The sequence below is a fragment of the Trichomycterus rosablanca genome, chromosome 24, assembly GCF_030014385.1.
Source record: "Trichomycterus rosablanca isolate fTriRos1 chromosome 24, fTriRos1.hap1, whole genome shotgun sequence".
In the NCBI taxonomy this organism is placed as follows: Eukaryota; Metazoa; Chordata; class Actinopteri; order Siluriformes; family Trichomycteridae; genus Trichomycterus; species Trichomycterus rosablanca.
This window is the reverse complement of record NC_086011.1, coordinates 12,172,160-12,186,873: the sequence shown is the minus strand read 5'-3', so window position 1 is coordinate 12,186,873 and position 14,714 is coordinate 12,172,160.

Below are 14,714 nucleotides of genomic sequence, written 5' to 3'. Positions count from 1 at the left end.
GGGACTGTATGCAACCAAACACTACTACTTTATTACAAAGTAAAATAAAGATTTAATAAGCAATTCAATTAAATGTATATTTCTATAACTAATTTAGTTTACATTAAAACTAAGTGTTTTAAAAATATATTAAAAGAAGTTTTTGTTTTTCATATTACCAGATATGTTAAATTTAAAATAAAGATAAAAAACAGTTGTAACATTGTGTTATCGACAAGAATTTAATTTCAGTACAAAACTAAGCTGTAAATTAAATCATGATCCAAATGTTAAATTCAACACATTTACTTGTTAATATTTTTAACAGTCCCCAATTCAAATCCAATCTAAGCTTGCAAGCGCTCCTACATTTACACTCTTATATTTATGCTCTTATATTTCACTGACCACTTTGTTAGGTACCCCTACTTAATATGTACACATCTTGCCCAACAAAACATTGTGGGCCTTCTCATTCAACGTCAGTGCCTAACCTCACAACTGCTCTTTTGACTGAATCAACACAAAGTCACACTCAACAACTGTTTGGAAAGCCTTCACAGAAGCTTAAGGTATGTTATAGTTGTAGAGTTAGATCAGGGTATCTCCATGTTGTAAGTTGTTCTAAAACCATGATTGTCCTGTGGTATCTGACACCAGGACATTACCAGCAGGTACATTCTGGTGCCATCTCTTTCATGGGTAAAGGATGCACACATGCCCAGGCGTTCAGTATTAAATCTGTCTGCATCTTGAGCCACAGAGGCCCTTCTGTTGGTCTGTACCAGATACCATAGACTTCAACTATGGTTAACAACTGTTTTTGATTCATGGTTTGTGTCTCTTCAGACCCCTTTCAGTGGGAACTCACTGTGAGATACTTCAACTCTGGTCAAGCTGTAATGATTTGGGACTTGTTAAAGTTACTCAGAGCTTTATGCCTGCCCATATCTGCTGCATTTAACAAGTGTTCTACTAGTCACTACCAAAATCCCAACATTTAACATATTCCTGACCATGACACGCACAAATGTTACAAAATAGGCATTGCCATGATCAATTTTGGGGGGTGGTGCTCATCAGAGCTTATTCAAGTTAATTTATGCTTGTTACATAAAACATTACATTTAGTTTAAGCAAAATGGTTAAACAGAAACATGTTTCAGATGATTGTATTTTAAGAGGATGTCTTATTTTCCTCTTAAAGAAAACAAACAAAAAAAAAACATACAGTTTTAAAAGCCTAGGGAATTTAGCTCTGGCATGTAGTCTGTTAAATGTACAGAATGACTGCTAAACCTTGAAATCTATAAATCCATAAAAAAGTGCCAAAGGTTTTTTTTTTAATTAAGGGAACCCTGTTAACATTCTTAACTTGGATAAAATGCTATTCTTGAGTATAATAATTTTTATTAAAGGGTTCACTTTGTGGAGAAAAAGCAAAAACATCAACCAAAAGAGTTACATGCATTTCCCTGTAAGGCTTGCTTAATAACTGTTTATATAATCTGTGATGTTCTTTTCTCCTCTGGCATTCCGCACCCTGCTTTTTTCAACAAGCATGTTTGTTACTTTTTATTTCGGTTGTTGTTTGGGGGTAGTTTGTTATTTTCATTCATCATGCTTCTATGAGTTTTTATGTTGTAATGTTTGTAATGTAGATTATGTTAAATATAAGAGTAAATCTATTAAAATTGTTTATTTAAATACTAGGAACAAACTATTTCAGTAAAGCAAGACTATCATTCATTTTACAAACAGACGAATAAAGAGGTTTTAACGTTGTAAAACAGAAATTATTAAGATATTAAAATAAAAGATTATTTTAAATAAAATGTACCCTTGACTTGATGCTCCTTTCTACTTGAATCTGTGTAAATTTGTCTGTGTTTTTCATTTAATAGATTCTACCAACATTCTTACTCCCTGGAGCTATGTGTTTTAAAATAAACTTCCACTATATGTCTTTTGTAAAAATCCACCCCCCTTGCTAACATTATTACTTTTTCAATTTTCTATTTATGCCTTTTTCCCTAATTTTCCTCCCAATCTAGTTGTTTCCAATTACTCAAATTATACTACCACCTCTACTGCTGTCACAAACCTCCTTCGACACTTGTGCAATACCGACTGCTTCTTTTTACCTGCACGAGGCAAGTTTACATGACACTCAGTATCTCATATGGAGAGTCATGCACTGATCTCCATTATCCCCCATCTTATTGTGCAGGTGCCATCAATCAGCCAGCAGAGGCCGCAATTAAAGCAGTTATGAGGAACCCAGTTGTTGCCCATATAGGTGCATGAGATTTCTTACAGGCGAGCTAAGATTCAAACTCACAAATTATTAGCAAGATATCAACTCTGGTGTGCTAGGGTGTCTTACCGCTGCACCACTGCGAACATTATTTTACCTTGGATAAGAATGCAGCCAACATCACTGCGTTCATAGTCTACATGAAGTAATGATACCTGCAGACACCATATCAGATGCACACATCAGCACTGTACAACTAAATGGCACTACATAAATAAACAGAATCTTATAACAAAAACAATTCCAAATAATTAAGACAATAGGAAAAACACTGAAATAAAAACGTACAGCAATTGTTTGCATTTGTTTTTAAATGCCAACCTGATATGCATTACAAACCTTGTAGTAAGGTGTCTGCTGTGTCAGCCTCTTTTGGCCCAAAGAACATGCAAAACACAGCCCCCATTTCCACTTTGCATCAGTACATCTTAAAAGTCAGGACATTTCTGGATGTTGTTAATATATAGTCTTTGTTTTGCATGTTTCCTTTTCCTTTTTTCTCTTAATCTAGTCATACCCAATTACCAAGTTGTATCTCTACTGCTGCAGACCCCTACCTTGTTCAACTATGGTCATATCTAACACATGACCCCTCTGACATATGTGCAATAGCCAGCCACTTCTTTGTCACTTGCATAAGGCGGCTTCACACAGTCACGCAATGAAGGTGCCTAGATGGCCGACAGCAGACCTGAGATTCAAATTCGAGAGCTTGAGAAAGTTACTAAAAAGGGTTTTCAAAGCATTCCTAGGCTCATGTTGTTACATTTATTACTATAGCATGCAGGTTTTAAATTCAGTTCTATCTTAGTAATTAAAGGTCACAGGCACAGAAGTGGTTTTAGGCCCTGCCCTATGTCTAGACATACAAGAAAACATGAAGGGTGGCGTGGTGGGTAGCACTGTCACCTCACAGGTCCTGGGTTTGATTCTCAGGTGGAGTGGTCCGGGTCCTTTCTGTGTGGAGTTTGCATGTTCTCCCTGTGTCTGCGTGGGTTTCCTCCGGGAGCTCCGGGTAATCAAATGTATGCCCTGCTGAAGCTTTGGTTAAATGTTAGTTCTATTACTGTAAAGTAAAAAAGGTCAGCAGTAAAGTAAATAAATATCTTAGTGGTTGCAACACTTACTAAAGAGTTTCATGGAGGACTCCAATTGCTTATTTATTCTTTTGGTTAATTATAACTTTTAGTTTAAAATAATTTTGTGTATGTATGGTTTGTGTAAATTCTATTCATTCAAATTATTCTCCAAATCACCCAAGGAGGATGGGTCCCTGCTAAGTCTGGTTCCTCTCAAGGTGTTCTTCTGTCATATTTTTCCTTGCCACTGTCGTCCTTGGTTTGCAGTGGTTTTTGGTCTGTCGGTCTGTAAATTCTGTAAAGCTGACTTGACATGACTGTCTTGGGAAGCTAAATAAGCACTGTTAGAACTGTTTATAAGGAGCTTCATAGATGGGTTTTATTGGCAGAGCAGTTATGAAAAAGATCACCATGCATAATGTTATTATATAACAAGATATTTTTCTGTAGTTATAAATCACACTTCACAATCTGGCAGTTTGACACATTCATCTTGTTTACTGAGTTTGGCATATGCCAGGAGTGCAAAACATTGGCTGAATAATGAATCTGTTCATTTTAGAGCAAAATAAATATCAGTCTGAGATCCTTAGTTGCACTGGAGATAAATCTTTTAGCAACAGCTTTAGATGTTAAAGAATTTTATGCTCATAACTTTGTAGTGATATAGATCATACTCATGATACATTATATGGCCAAATGTTGTAGATAATCCTACTTATTAGTGATTTCAGGTGTTTTAGCCACATGCTGCTAACTGGTGTATAAAATGAATTATATAAAATAAATTATGTGCTTTCTTTGTGGTTTTCATTTGGAAGGGATCATTCCTGTTTCAGCATGACTGTGTCCCTATGCAAAAAAAGTAAGATCATAAAGACATGGTTTGATGAGTTTGGTGTGGACACATTCCAGAAGCCTGCATAAAGCCCTAACTTGGAATGTTAAATTGGAATGTTGAGTGTGAACCGGGACAACATCAGGCACAAATTCCTACAAAAACACACTAAAATATTGTGAAAAGACTTAACAGAAAATTCGAGGTGCATTGTGGGACCAATTCTATATTAAAGCACATGGATGAAATGGGATGTCTAACAAGCTCATCATCACTTTCTGCCATAAATAGCTGCAATCAAAATTATTCAACCCCCATTGAAAATTTGGTTTATTAGCACGTTTACAAACTTTCAGCAGTTTGCAGTAAACCAGTCAAAGAAGAACAATTTTAAAAGGTCAACACAACTAATTGTCTCCAAGCTTAACCCAAAATATTATTTCTAAAGACTATTGCAGTCTCAGAATCATTTAACCCCCTAAATAGAATCACTTATAAGAGTAACTTTCATGAGAGGCTTTACTGTCATTTCAGCCATATACAAATACATATTGAAACAAAACAACGTTTCTTCAGGGCCAGAGTACAACACAAAACACAAGTTCAAAACAACACAATACACACAGTGCAAATAAAAAGAATACAATAAACAAGACCTACAATAAATACAGTAGGTATGAATAGAGTAAGGAGCAAAAAAATGCAATATTGTGCAAACTGCAATATTGGCATATAGGCTGTGTCTCAATGGCTTTATAAGTTGGATATGCAAATGGTGTGCTTCAGGTAAAACACATTTGCATTTTTTAATATTATTTATGTATTTTCTCCCCTTTTTCTCCCAGTTTAGCTTAACCAATTTGTCTTCCGCTGCTGAAAACCCTGATCACATCCGAATGGGGTACACTTGCCTTGACACACATTCCGTCCAACACTTTCTTGATTGCCCATACATTGGTGAATTCCTGCATGAGGTTGGGTGCATACAGGCACTTCGGGCTATTAACCAGGGTCCTTACACAGCTTTGAAGACTCCATCCCTTTTTAGTCTCGTCTTTTCCCACACAGCAGACTTTAGTGGCCAATTTTGTCTGCTGCAGGCACTGCCAGTTGTGCTCTCTAGGGGGCGCCTATTCTACTGGTAGTAGATCCGAGACTCGGAGTTCAGAATTCCCACGGTGGTGTGCTAGAGGAAAATCCTGCTGCGCCACCTGGGTGCCCAGCTAAAGTTTTTTCCTGTAAAGTTTGATTGCATGTTAGAAATGTGGCAAGTCAAGAAAGTTGTTCACAAAGTTAAGAGATAATTGTCTTGCACAAACAAGGAAAAGGAACTGAATGTTCCTAGAGATAAAGTTAAAAGCATAGTGCAGGTTCAAAATTAAAGGAACACTGGCTACACTACTTGGACTTGGCAGAAAAAGGAAGCTTTTACCAGCTAAGATTCCTCAGGAACGCTGCCAGAAGCTGGTGTGTGGCTATGCATCACGTTTGCAGCTGGTCAAAACAGCAATAGGGTGCTCTACTTTGTACTAAAAACGCTTGTCATTGAGGGGTTAAATAATTCTTAGAGTGCTATAGTAATTAAAGTGGCATTTTGTGTTGAATTTGGAAGACTCTCCTGCAAATGAGATTGTAAATCTCAGTGAGATTAATTTCCTGGTTAAATAAAAAAAATAAAAAATAAAATAAAATGTTGCAACCAAAAACATACTACACCGCTGGTTTTGGCATTTGGGATGGGAGTTGGTATGGGAGGTTAGCTACATGTAGGCTGTCAATTGTAAAAGACTAATACTGCTGGTCTGAGTGATCCAGCAGATGGGAGTATAACTACATTTTTACATTAGTTCACTGTCGGTTTAGTATGAAGCGAGTATGATGTAGTGGTAGCTTAAAGTACTGAATGATCAGAAGACTGCTCGTTCAATCCCCACCACCACCAAGATATCTCCTTATTCCTGAAAGTTACCAGTTATGGGTGTCTGAGTGAGGCCCTTAATTTAAATTTCTTGCATTTCAGTAATAACTGAAAGTCACTTTGGATAAAAATGTAGATTTGTTAAGTATAACCATAACAATAGAATTATTCAAGGGATTGAAACAAAGCCTGTTTGTTCAATGTGAGTGTGCTGCAAGTAAATGTAAGTGCATGCACAGCAGTAAGAAATGGGGGAAGTGGTAAGGGTTGGTAAAGTGCATGTGGATGTGGTTAGGAACCAGAATAAAATCTGTGGTGAATTAGCAGCTGTGATTACACAAGCTAACATTTGGCCGCAGCAGACACAGACACACTACTCAAGAATGACTGACTTCCTACCTTTTGTTATGACTCAAATGTCAAATTACTAATACACAAAAGCAATGTAATGTATCCAAGCCAAATACTAAAAAACAAAAACTATTAGTGATATTTCTGTGATTTGGTGTTAACTTTAAAGCATAAAGCTTGTCCACTTGTTATCTCTCTTAACCTTTTCAACTATTTATTCTGCTCCTGTCTTCCTTGTCAATTCTGTATTAGATATGCTCCTAAGTCTGATGCACCCAAGCCTTTCAGACTGTAAGAAGCACAATAAAGCAGCAGCCAAGGCAAGGCTTATTACAAGAATAATGTAACAGGCAGTGTTGACCATGTGACCGGCATCACAGATTCACAGAAATACCAAGGCCTTTTAAGGGGGAGTTTTATGTCTTCTGTGGTGAAATTAAACTTTAATGATAATTGGACCTTCCATCAAGATAAGGTATTTGATGAGTTTCTCGAAGCACTTTATCACCACAGAAATCAGCACTTCAGGTCGGTAGTCATTTAGGCAGACTGGGTTGGTCTTTATGGGGATTAGGATGATGGTGGACTTGTTAAGGCATCAAGGGAAAACAGAATGGGCTGGGGATATGTTTAAAACTGAGGTAAACACTGGGGTTAGCTGGTCAGAACATGATTTTAGCTCCCTCCCAGGGATACCATCAACGGCGAATGCCTTCCTTCTGTTAAAACATCTCAGCACTTTTCTCATGTCATGCTCTGAGATGGAGAGTGGGCAGATCTCAATGATCTGGTCACTACAGTTGCGCTAATGCTAGTTGCGATGCTATTAGTATTAGCGCTACTTACTTTGAAGTGTGTAACAAATGTGCTTAAGTCTTCAACCAGTGAGGGATCCATATCACTCAAGGTAATTGTCCAAAAGATGTGCCACATGTGTCCTTTGCACAGTTTAGTCTTTCGTTGTATGCAGCAGTTCATGCTTTCATGGCCTCACAGATTGTTCTGTCAACTCACAGTTTCTAATCAGGAAGGACCTTTACAGTCACCATGGCAACAATATCATCAAAACCACTTCAATAAACTCACTGAGGTCATCAGAACATATCCCACTCCCATTTGTCACTCAACACGTCCTTGGTAGCTAGTCCAGTATTTCATCCACTGAGCAACCAATAGCAAAGCATCCCTGCACTATCACTTTTTTTATGGAATGCCAAATTACCTTCATGCCAGCTGTGTTCCAAAATGACCCCTGTCTTCCAAAATATTTTACTACATCAGGCCACTGAACCTTCTTAGAACCCTATTTCAATAGGTTTGGAGTCATTAAGGTGTTTTTGGCAATTTTTCAAGAGCCTTTATGTTCCTTTTGGTAAGCTATGATTTTTACTATGCTCATGCTTTGCTCATTACCCTAACTGAGGTGTGTAAGACTTACAGTTCCCTAAATGCTTGTCTGGGCTTTTTGTGACTGGATAAGTTGTTGATGCAATTCTGGAACTTTCTTGGTAGGCCACCACCTCTGGGAAGAATATGAATCCAAATTTTTTTCTATTTTTTTTTATATTGAATAATTGTGGTTTGCTAAAGTACTACTTTCCTAAAAAGCTTTCCAGACTAATGTATATGCTGATATACAGGTCCTTCTCAAAAAATTAGCATATTGTGATAAAGTTCATTATTTTCCATAATGTAATGATAAAAATTAAACTTTCATATATTTTAGATTCATTGCACACCAACTGAAATATTTCAGGTCTTTTATTGTTTTAATACTGATGATTTTGGCATACAGCTCATGAAAACCCAAAATTCCTATCTAAAAAAATTAGCATATTTCATCCGACCAATAAAAGAAAAGTGTTTTTAATACAAAAAAAGTCAACCTTCAAATAATTATGTTCAGTTATGCACTCAATACTTGGTCGGGAATCCTTTTGCAGAAATGACTGCTTCAATGCGGCGTGGCATGGAGGCAATCAGCCTGTGGCACTGCTGAGGTGTTATGGAGGCCCAGGATGCTTCGATAGCGGCCTTAAGCTCATCCAGAGTGTTGGGTCTTGTGTCTCTCAACTTTCTCTTCACAATATCCCACAGATTCTCTATGGGGTTCAGGTCAGGAGAGTTGGCAGGCCAATTTCGCACAGTAAAACCATGGTCAGTAAACCATTCACCAGTGGTTTTGGCACTGTAAGCAGGTGCCAGGTCGTGCTGAAAAATGAAATCTTCATCTCCATAAAGCTTTTCAGCAGATGGAAGCATGAAGTGCTCCAAAATCTGCATTGACCCTGCCCTTGATAAAACACAGTGGACCAACACCAGCAGCTGACATGGCACCCCAGACCATCACTGACTGTGGGTACTTGACACTGGACTTCAGGCATTTTGGCATTTCCTTCTCCCCAGTCTTCCTCCAGACTCTGGCACCTTGATTTCCGAAAACAGTACTTTGGACCACTGAGCAACAGTCCAGTGCTGCTTCTCTGTAGCCCAGGTCAGGCACTTCTGCCGCTGTTTCTGGTTCAAAAGTGGCTTGACCTGGGGAATGCGGCACCTGTAGCCCATTTCCTGTACACGCCTGTGCACGGTGGCTCTGGATGTTTCTACTCCAGACTCAGTCCACTGCTTCCGCAGGTCCCCCAAGGTCTGGAATCGGCCCTTCTCCACAATCTTCCTCAGGGTCCGGTCACCTCTTCTCGTTGTGCAGCGTTTTCTGCCACACTTTTTCCTTCCCACAGACTTCCCACTGAGGTGCCTTGATACAGCACTCTGGGAACAGCCTATTCGTTCAGAAATTTCTTTCTGTGTCTTACCCTCTTGCTTGAGGGTGTCAATGATGGCCTTCTGGACAGCAGTCAGGTCGGCAGTCTTACCCATGATTGCAGTTTTGAGTAATGAACCAGGCTGGGAGTTTTTAAAAGCCTCAGGAATCTTTTGCAGGTGTTTAGAGTTAATTCGTTGATTCAGATGATTAGGTTAATAGCTCGTTTAGAGAACCTTTTCATGATATGCTAATTTTTTGAGATAGGAATTTTGGGTTTTCATGAGCTGTATGCCAAAATCATCAGTATTAAAACAATAAAAGACCTGAAATATTTCAGTTGGTGTGCAATGAATCTAAAATATATGAAAGTTTAATTTTTATCATTACATTATGGAAAATAATGAACTTTATCACAATATGCTAATTTTTTGAGAAGGACCTGTATATGTAGATATATATATCCAAATCAGCAGTGGTTTAGAGAGTTTATTCAGATCAGCAGTGGTTTACGCCTTGCAAATTTTTAATACAAAATTTGTTTATTTTGTCAGATGCCTCGCACAAAATACATTACTCTCAGAAGAGATTAGATGCTGTTAGCCAACAAGCACATTTCCATCCTCAGACAATGGGCAGATAAACATATTACTAAGACTAAAAAACAAAATATACTACAAAAATAAAATTTCTAAGACAAAACACATTAATTCATTAAAAAACCCGAATCAATTAAATATGTGACCAACTCACAAAGGCGTTTGAGATCCACCACTACTAAAATCTTGATTTAATTCTCAGTGGTGCTATCTGCCGGCAGAGAAATGATTGGTTATGTCTGACGGAGGAGCAGGGCTAACCGAAGCCCTGCCTCAAATGCAGTATTTTCCAGTAAAGCCAGAACTGCTGCAACCATGACCAGGATAAGGCAGTTGATAAAAATGAAATTCAAAAAATCACACCACTAACCAACCCAGATACATACAGATCCCTCTTCTGCCATCACCAATACAATATCTCCCATTCTTGTTATAAAAAACAATGCAAGCATAATTTATTTCTTATAATAATTTTTTATTTCACAGAAAAAACACATTTTAAAATCAGTAGGTAGCACTACTGAAAATAAACCGATGAAAATTGAAGACTGCCTTTAATGTTGATATCTGTTAAGATGTGTATTCTTTTAAAGCCCACTTTAAAACACGATTTACAAAAGTGGAAGCCACATCACTGATTATATGAGCATAAGGAAGCTCACACTAAAACCTACACTGCTTTCTTCTGTCTCTAATTTACTTGATATGTAAATTGAGTTTACTCACAAGACTGGAAAGTGTAAATAATAAAATTACTGTTTTCTGTTTCCTCCATTCAACATTCTTTCAACTCAAAACTTTAACCATTTACCAATACAAGAATACAGTTGCAAAATGTTGAACATCTAAAGTTAACTAAATCTGTACATTACTTATTCATTAGCAAAATGGTTAGATATCATCTAATAATAAACAATACATTACACTTGGGGTAATAAGACAACTTTTAATATCCATATAGATCAAACTGATTAATCGTTTACAATCCAGGCTGAAAAAAGTATGTAAAGTGGGCATGCATAGTCTGGGTCCGTTTTTCTTAAAAAAATATTGGGCTAAATTTATCTAAATCATGCAATAATTAAAACAAACACCAGATAACCTTAAAGATTTGTAGAAATGCACAAAGCTTGTAATGCATGATGGATGGTAGTTTGGGCTGCTTTGCTGCATTGGGGCATGGACAGCTGGAAATCACTGGAGTAACAATGAATCCAAAAAAGTTAAAAAGAATGTTTTTACAGAAGAATTTCAGGATAGCTCATCACTTTAGGCATAAAATACTTCGACTAATGTAAAAAAGGAATACCGTAAAATATGAAAATTTAAAACAAAATTAAGTTTTGAAATGAAAAAAAAAGAGTCCAAATCCAGACTCTCTTTCTCTGTCTATTTCTCTGTATGGTGGGTAGAACTGTTGGTAGGTCCTGGGTTCAATTTCCAGTCCTGGGTGCTCCAGTATGTGTGCCTGACAGTTTGTGTGACCCAGCATCGGACCCACCACGTCCCTGAACAGGGTGGTGGTAAAACATACAATGAATGAATAAAGATCATATCACACATTATGGGTAGCTAATGCGAAAAGGTTTTTTAATGACAAAGTTTGGGTTTCCACTATATGCAAGGAAGAGAACAATATGGTATACACCCCCATGATATACTGCATACAAACATTCTCAAGCACTCCCTCCAACTGAGCCTAAGGCCAGTCAAAGACAAACAGGTCTATCAACTAATGCAGTTATAACTAGTCCTTATCCAGAGTGTTCACTGATTTCACAATAAATTAATACTTTTGTTTTTAAACACTGGATGGTTTAACAGTGCTTCTGCTTACAGATACATTTTGTAAACTTGCAAACTGTTATGTTCCTACAAAAAGTATCAGCATTTGTGCTGGATGCATATTGTGCTGGATGCATATTTTTATATAATTGTACGTATGTTATTAAAGAGAAAAAAATACTTGTGGGTTTTAAAAGGTTAGATAATATTGGTTCTGCTTAGCAAAAGCAGTCTTGTAGTGAAGACTTGTTTTGGTCTCAGTCCAGACCAAAACAAAACCTTACCCCCTTACCAGGCAAATACAAGACCAGGACTTTGACAAGGCTAAAAAAAAAAATGTGTTGGAGACCTGTAAGGGACTGTCTGTGATCAGAGAAAGACTAATTTTAAAAACTAAAACCCAGAAGGTGGCAGTTGTAACAACAGCATGTAAAGTTTGTCCCTCTACAAAATGTATTTTTCTATGCTACAGGTGAACTGGGTAATAATAAATAGGACATTAGAAAGACGAGATGCCATGAGGTGTTCTCATTGAAATTTTTTTTTCTCTTCAAATGTTTTCACTTGTTACTTGAAGCGTGTCTGAAAAAATAAATGACACACTGGCAGAGAAGAAAATCAAGTTGCAATCCTCATGTGATTTTTAGAGATTGTGTGTAACTGAATCAGATTAGTTATTGCAGTAATTAAATTTGAAACCCATTTACCGCACAACATTTAAGACATGCAGACAATGTGTCTCCTTCTGTTCTGCAAGAAAAAAGCATGAAAAGAGCATATCATGTTGTAATTTATATACCGTATCTGTGTTATATATACACTGATCAGCCATAACATTAAAACCACCTCCTGGTTTCACACACACACTGTCCATTTTATCAGCTCCACTTACCATATAGCAGCACTTTGTAGTTCTACAATTACTGACAGTAGTCCATTTATTTCTTTACATACCTTTTTACCCTGCTTTCACCCTGTTCTTCAATGGTCAGGACCCCCACAGAGCAGGTATTATTTAGGTGGTGGATCATTCTCAGCACTGCAGTGACAATGACATGGTGGTGCTGTGTTAGTGTGTGTTGTGCTGGTATTAGTGGAGCAGACACAGCAGCGAAGCTGGATTTTTAAATACCGTGTCCACTCACTGTCTATCTATTAGACACTCCTAACTAGTTGGTCCACCTTGTAGATGTAAAGTCAGAGACGATCGCTCACCTATTGCTGCTGTTTGAGTTGGTCATCTTCTAGACCTTCAACAGTGGTCACAGGACGCTGCCCACGGGGCGCTGTTGACTGGATATATTTTTGGTTGGTGGTCTATTCTCAGTCCAGCAGTGACAGCAAGGTATTTAAAAGCTCCATCAGCGTTGCTGTGACTGATCCACTCATACCAGCACAACACACACTAACACACCACCACCATGTCAGTGTCACTGCAGTGCTGAGAATGATCCACCACCCAAATAATACCTACTCTGTAGTGGTCCTGGGAGAGTCCTGACCATTAAAGAACAGCATGAAAGTAGCATGAAACAAAGCATGCAGAGAAACAGATGGACTAAAGTAAGTAATTGTAGAACTACAAAGTGCTTCTATATGGTAAGTGAAGCTGATAAAATGGACAGTGAGTGTAGAAACAAGGAGGTGGGTTTAATGTTATGGCTGATTGGTGTATATATAATTGCATATGTGTGTGTGTGTTATATATCAAAGGTATGTCATATACAATAATATTAAATATTGTTGTAGCCACTCATTCATTTGTTGTCCCAGGGTTGTTTTGGGTTTCCTTTCTTCACTCTTTTACTAAGAACCTGGTTGTTGCAGGCAGCTGGAGCAGCTTGCCATAGGGTGACAAACAGTTTTTATTTCTACTCTATCCACACTCTCTGTTGCGAGCTGTGGAGTTTTCTTTGTCTTTCATTTGTTACTTTGTTTTTGTAATTTTGGCAACCTCCGGTATTTTTCCATGAGCAGTGAGCCATACTCTTTTCTTGCATAGACTGAATCTTTGAGGAGCCTACCTTAAAAGCAAGCCATAATAACCACACCCATTTAAAAACAATGTAAATTAGAAATTTTACATTAGACTTTTTATTGTGTTAAGGGCACTAAATTCTTGCACACTTTCTTTAGTGGATTTGATTCTGAATGGATATAACCGCCATTTGTAGCCATTAAGTTTTTTTTAGTTTTTAAAATATGAATTACAAATCAAAAGTGTAATCACTTATTATCCAGACCCTTTGTTCTGCCACAAAAACTTGTAGTTATTTCTTGAGTCCATATGGGTGAATGGTCAATAAAGCATCATGGTTCGGGGATGCTTTGTAACTTCAGACATCTGACATGCTTGAAAAAGTTAATGAAATTGTTAAATTAAATTTGCATTAAGGAATTATGAAAATGTCATAAAGAAATTAAGAATTGTCTGGTAGCAGTCCTTAATCTGAAGATGGATCTAACAAGATGATAACAGTGAATCAAAACACATATGTAAATTAACACAACTTTGAAACAGTATAACTGGAAATCAGAGTCCAGAGCTAAGCCAAGTGTTTTAATATAGACATACCAGTATAGTTTTCATGTTTTGGCATAGGCCTGTGTGGAATGTGCCTGCATTAGGGCTGGACGATATGGCTAAAATTTATTTCACGATATAACTCCTAATTTCGGTCGATACGATATAATTCCGATATTGATATGAATAACACAAATGTCAGAAAAACTGCCAAAAACACCAAAATTGGATGGCTGTACCTGCAAACCTCTTTTCTGGTTTCTGGCAAGAAATACAAGCTGAATACACCACTGAATTAGTTCTTCATCTCTTATCAGCTATTTCGTCTCCTTCTTTTTCAACTGTGGACAGTGGCAAAGCCAGACAATTTCCATAGGGGTGGCCAGACTGAGACCATTGCTCACACAGGGGTGGCACAGAAACTGTCTGATACCTTATTTTTGTATGTGGCTAGTAGCTGTTGATCTAGTAGTGTTTTGGTCACTCACTCGTTTACCTATACAGGCAGTGAGTGCCATGTAGAATTACATCAAGCCTAGCATAATAAGCTTTTTATTTTTTCT